Below are 6,454 nucleotides of genomic sequence, written 5' to 3' on the forward strand. Positions count from 1 at the left end.
GACACGAGTTAGGAGGCCCTTGGAGAGGCATGCCTAGACCTAGTCTGGAGAAGGGTCCCCTCCCGGCTCGCTGGGAAATTTCTAACCCCAGAAGTGCCCTTGGCGGGGGGGGGGGGGGGGGGGGGGAGAGGGCGGGGGCGGAAGCCGTAAAACTTAGAGCAGGTAGGTGCAGAGAGCTCTCCTTTGAGCCCCTCACACCCCAAACTCCTGGCGATCTCCAGGGTTCCTTCTTTGGGTGGCCTCCCAAGGGGCTGTCTGGACAAGGGGTCCCTACATGGACCCCCCCCCACACACTCCCACCATCAATTCTTGCAATCCTGACACCCTTTTCATAGGTACCCAGAGACCCCCAGGGGAAGTCCCAGGATCCTGCTGCCCACCAACTTTTGGGAAAGGCCCTTGGGAGAGCCCCCAGAAGACCTCCCAGGATGCGGGGTGCTGAGCCCACCAGTGAATCCTGCAGGCCTCCTGGGCTGATAAAGCCAACGTGAGAGTCTGACAGAACCAGTTGGACCCCAACCCCTCCCCCTCCCAGCACACACAGGCCTAGGTGGCCTTGAATACCTCAGGAAGGGATGTAACCAGCTAGAGGGCAAGTCTTCCCATCCTGACAGTCGAGCCTGGGTCAGGACTTTGGAGAGGCTCCCTCCCTCTGTATGTCCCCTATGCAGAGGGGGGCTGCCCTCTATCTGGCACTCTCCCCAGTTGGCCTGCCCTCCAGCAGGAGCAGCCCTTGCCCCTGGCAGGCCTGTCCAAACCCTCCTTGCTTTCCCTTCTGCTCAAGGATGAACAAGTCCACACAAGGCCTCCCTTTGGAGCCCCAGCCTGGGGACAGGGAGGATGAGGGGTCCTTTCTCTGTCCTCACTCTCTCTCCCAGGCCGGGACGCCTGCCTCCAGGCCTGCCCTCTGGGGGCCTCCTCTGGCCTTGGGGGTAGTCCTGGGACCTCTGACATCCCCGGGGGCCTGCAGGCCCCTCTACTCAGCAAGTTAGGCCTCCTCAAGTCCTGCTCCTCTTCCCAGGCAGAGACACAATGAAACTCTGACACCAGCAATTGACTCGGCTTCATCTTAAGCATCATTCCTGTTTGTTCACATCACCTCCCAGCTCTGAGCCCCAAGCCCGAAACCACGGCATTATCTGATGCCCCTGGTGGGGGCTACAGCCTGGCTCTTCCTTTGCACACGCCAAACCTGTCACACGCAGGCCCTCTTCCGGCCTCTGGCCCAGGCAGAGGAGCTGAGGCCTCCTCCTGAGCCTGGGGTTGCTGGGCGGGATGGGCACGGCTGACTCAGAGTTGGCACATGCAGCCAGGTTCTGCCAGAAAAGAGGGCTGGGCCACGCCCTGCTCAGAGAAACCAGGCTGCTGCTCTGACCTGTGGGTCAGCGGCTCCCCAGGACTCTCCTCTCCTCCCCCCTGCCCCTCCCTCCCTCTCACAGGCTGGGAGGTCGTCTGCTTAATTACTTCTGCTGTGTGTAAGCCTGTGTGGTGTGTGCGACTGCGCCTGTGTGTTGAGGGGCTGGGAGGGCCTAGCAAAGGCTTTGCACTGAACCGCAGTTGCTGGATTCTGCTCCCTCTGTCCTTAAACAGCCCGGGCCCTCTGTGGGCCCATCCCTGGCCAGATGCCTAGATTACCCTCCTAAAACCCAGCTCTCAGTAAGTTACCTCTGCAGGGTTCCCTGAGATCCTGGTGACTCAGCGGGCTTTCAGCAGGCACAGAGGGGCCACGCGTGCCCAGAGACGAGTTATCTAATGGGGGGGGGGTTCAGGCGTCTCCCCACCCCCGGCTGACCATCCTGTCTCCGATGTGTGTGTGAGGGGGGGTGTGGGGAGGGGGTTCCTGGGATGACTGGAGACAGGTGAGACGTAGTGTCAGGGCTGGTGCCCACCTTCAGTCACTTCCCTTCACCCCTCCACCCCTACCCTCTCTAGAGGCCTGGGGAGCGTGGAGGATCAACCCAAGAATGCCAACTTTCCAGCTGTGCTTCAGAGGCAGCCCTGCCCACTCCCTCCCCCAGAAAAGCAAACCTAGATGAGCTCGGGTCAGTGAGGTGTAGCTGCAGCAGAGGGAGCCGAGCGAGGGAGAGGGGAATGAGAGAGGCCGGAGAAGAAATGGGGCCCAAGTCCTGCTGGGCCTTCTAAGGGCTTCCACGTTCACTCTGGGGGAAATGGGGAGCCCTTGAAAGGCTTCAAGTCAAGGAGGGACATGATCTGACTCATGGGTTGTTTTTTTATTTTTTATTTTTTAATTTATTTTTAAAAATTTTTTTAAATTAATTAATTAATTATTTATTTATTTTTCGCTGTGTTGGGTCTTCGTTTCTGTGCGAGGGCTTTCTCTAGTTGTGGCAAGTGGGGGCCACTCTTTTTTTTTTTTTTTAGTTTTATTTTTATTTATTTATTTTTCCCTGTGTTGGGTCTTTGTTTCTGTGCAAGGCCTTTCTCTAGTTGCGGCAAGCGGGGGCCACTCTTCATCGCGGTGCGCGGGCCTCTCACTATCGTGGCCTCTTTTGTTGCGGAGCACAGGCTCCAGACGCGCAGGCTCAGTAATTGTGGCTCACGGGCCTAGTTGCTCCGTGGCATGTGGGATCTTCCCAGACCAGGGCTCGAACCCGTGTCCCCTGCATTGGCAGGCAGATTCTCAACCACTACGCCACCAGGGAAGCCCTGTTTTTTTATTTTTAATTTATTTTTATTTAAAAAAAATTTTTATTAGAGTATAGTTGATTTACAATGTTGTGTTAGTTTCAGGCGTACAACACAGTGAATCAGTTATACATATACATGTATCCACTCTTTTTTAGATTCTTTTCCCATATAGGTCATTACAGAGTATTGAGTAGAGTTCCCTGTGCTATACAGTAGGTCCTTATTAGTTATCTATTTTATATATAGTAGTGTGTATATGTCAATCCCAATCTCCCAATTTATCCCTCTCCCCGCCTTTCCCCCCGGTAACTATAAGTTTGTTTGTTTGTTTGTTTTTTATATATGTTTGTTTTTTACATCTGTGATTCTATTTCTGTTTTGTAAATAAGTCCATTTGTACCACTTTTTTAGATTCCTTTTTTGGTTATTTTTTTATTTTTATTTTTTTTGGCCGTGCCGCATGGCTTGTGGGATCTTAGTTCCCCCGACCAGGGATCGATCGGGCCCCCTGCAGTGGAAGCGCAGAATTCCTAATCACTGGACCACCAGGGAATTCCCTGCTCTTGTTTTAAAAGAATCACTCTGGTTGCTGGAAGTGGGGGGTATCATGGAGGGACAGGGCTGAAGCAGGGAGTCCAAGGAAGGGGCTTTTGTAATAATTCAGGTGAGAGTGGACGGTGGGTCAGACCCTGGTGGTGGGAGTGGAGGTCATGAGAAGTGGGAGGATTCTGGATACATTTTGACGGGAGAGCCAGCAGGATTGACCAGTGGGGGCTGTGAAAGAAAGAGAAGAGCCAGAGGTGACTCTAGGTTTTTGGCCTGGACCACTGGAAGCAGGGGTTCCCAGAAGCTGAATTGGGGAAGGCTAAGGAAGAGCGGGAGCTCTGTTGTGGACACATTATGTTTGAGGTGCCTTCAGACAGCCAAGGTGAGATGTCAAGTATTGATACAGGATGGATGTACAAGTCTGGAGTTTTAGGGGGAGATGTGGGCTTGGGCTAAAATTTGGGATATGGTTCAAAGCACGTTGAAAATGTCCATAAGCCCTCACACAATGCTAGTGGGAGTCTACTCTGGGATAATCTTTCTGGGAGGTAATTTGGCAATATCTCAAATATTAAAATGTACATATGCTTTGACCAAGCAATTTTAATTCTATATCATCTGTGTATTTTGTACAGAAACATTATACAAGTTGAAGTTCACTAGCAGGGACCTGGTTAAATAACTTATGGTATTTCCATTACAGTGGGTTCTCCTGCATCTGTTAAACAAAAACAAAAACTAAACAAAAACCAAAATCAGTCCTCTTTGAGTTGCTGTGAAAAAAAAGCAAATTGTAGGATAATATATATAATGCATACTATAATACCACTGGCGTTTTTTAAAAATTAAAAAAACTTTGTAGATATTTGTATTTGTACAGGCAGAAACAATAGCTAGAAGGATATAGAAATAATCCAAGGAAAGAGATTGAGAGGAAGATACTTTTTATTTTTTATGTATTATTTGAATTTTTTACCATAATGATGTATAACTTTTGAATTTTAAAAGTAAAAAAAAAAATTTCTATTGAAGTATAGTTGATTTACAATGTTATGTTAATTTCTGCTGTACAGCAAATTGATTCAGTTATATGCGTATATACATTCTTTTGTGTATTCTTTTTTTTTTTTTCTGATCATCAAAACATTATATTCTATCTTTTTTTTTTCACACACACACACACACACACACTGTATTTTATTTTTACAAGAGATAAATAGACTGACACCAAGCATTGTACATGGATGACCACAACAAAAGCAACAATGATTGCAATTACCAAACATGAAACACACTCATACTATGTCATAATATTGACATTCAGTCCAGTAATCCTCCACTGTAGCAGCTCCTTTACTTTGCAGTGAAAATTGATTTGTATATTCTTTGCCTCTGAGTCCTTGTGGGATTTTTTCTTTTTTTAAATTAAAACAGAAAGTCACAAAAATTATACTCATCCTCATCAGTTCACTCAGTCCCATGTAATTAATTTTTTTTTTTTCATCTTGATCTTTTGTTAGCACTTTTATGAGCTCATCAGTTTTTCATTAGAGTTCTGAAAATGCTTATTCATTCAGTTCAGCAGTACAGTCAGGTACCAGAAACCTGTACTTGTCAGAGTCTTTTCCATGAATTTCCTGAAGATGAAACCCTTTTATAGGAACATATTTACAAAAGCATCAGAGTACACCCAGAACTGTCTGTAAATGACAAAAGACTTAAAAATGACCACGGTTAAAGATTTGATGAAAGTTCATAATAATGCAGTTGACAAGAAAATTAGTTATTTCTGAGATATACATTTTAAAGTAATAACTAGGATTATGACTTATAACATTATACCAGAACATATAAGATTTTTAGAAATTTCATGTAATGTCTGAAACATTTATATTAATATATTTCCATACAAATAACCCAATGAAAGTTTAGTATTAGTTGTTTTGTTTGTTTGTTTATACTGCAGGTTCTTATTAGTCATCAATTTTATACACATCAGTGTATACATGTCAATCCCAATCGCCCAATTCAGCACACCACCATCCCCACCCCACCGCAGTTTTCCCCCCTTAGTGTCCATATGTCTGTTCTCTACATCTGTGCCTCAACTTCTGCCCTGCAAACCGGCTCATCTGTACCATTTTTCTAGGATCCACATACATGCGTTAATATACGATATTTGTTTTTCTCTTTCTGACTTACTTCACTCTGTATGACAGTCTCTAGATCCATCCACGTCTCAACAAATGACTCAATTTCATTCCTTTTTATGGCTGAGTAATATTCCATTGGATATATGTACCACAACTTCTTTATCCATTCGTCTGTCGATGGGCATTTAGGTTGCTTCCATGACCTGGCTATTGTAAATAGTGCTGCAATGAACATTCGGGTGCATGTGTCTTTTTGAATTATGGTTTTCTCTGGGTATATGCCCAGTAGTGGGATTGCTGGGTCATATGGTAATTCTATTTTTAGTTTTTTAAGGAACCTCCATATTGTTCTCCATAGTGGCTGTATCAATTTACATTCCCACCAGCAGTGCAAGAGGGTTCCCTTTTCTCCACACCCTCTCCAGCATTTGTTGTTTGTAGATTTTCTGATGATGCCCATTCTAACTGGTGTGAGGTGATACCTCATTGTAGTTTTGATTTGCATTTCTCTAATAATTAGTGATGTTGAGCATCTTTTCATGTGCTTCGTGGCCGTCTGTATGTCTTCTTTGGAGAAATGTCTATTTAGGTCTTCTGCCCATTTTTGGATTGGGGTGTTTGTTTCTTTAATATTGAGCTGAATGAGCTGTTTATATATTTTGGAGATTAATCCTTTGTCCGTTGATTCGTTTGCAAATATTTTCTCCCATTCTGAGGGTTGTCTTTTCGTCTTGTTTATGGTTTCCTTTGCTGTGCAAAAGCTTTGAAGTTTCATTAGGTCCCATTTGTTTATTTTTGTTTTTATTTCCATTACTCTAGGAGGTGGATCAAAAAAGGTCTTGCTGTGATTTATGTCAAAGAGTGTTCTTCCTATGTTTTCCTCTAAGAGTTTTATAGTGTCCAGTCTTACATTTAGGTCTCTAATCCATTTTGAGTTTATTTTTGTGTATGGTGTTAGGGAGTATTCTAATTTCATTCTTTTACATGTAGCTGTCCAGTTTTCCCAGTACCACTTATTGAAGAGACTGTCTTTTCTCCATTGTATATCTTTGCTTCCTTTGTCATAGATTAGTTGACCATAGGTGCGTGGGTTTATCTCTGGGCTT

The sequence above is a fragment of the Eubalaena glacialis genome, chromosome 7, assembly GCF_028564815.1.
Source record: "Eubalaena glacialis isolate mEubGla1 chromosome 7, mEubGla1.1.hap2.+ XY, whole genome shotgun sequence".
NCBI lineage: Eukaryota > Metazoa > Chordata > Mammalia > Artiodactyla > Balaenidae > Eubalaena > Eubalaena glacialis.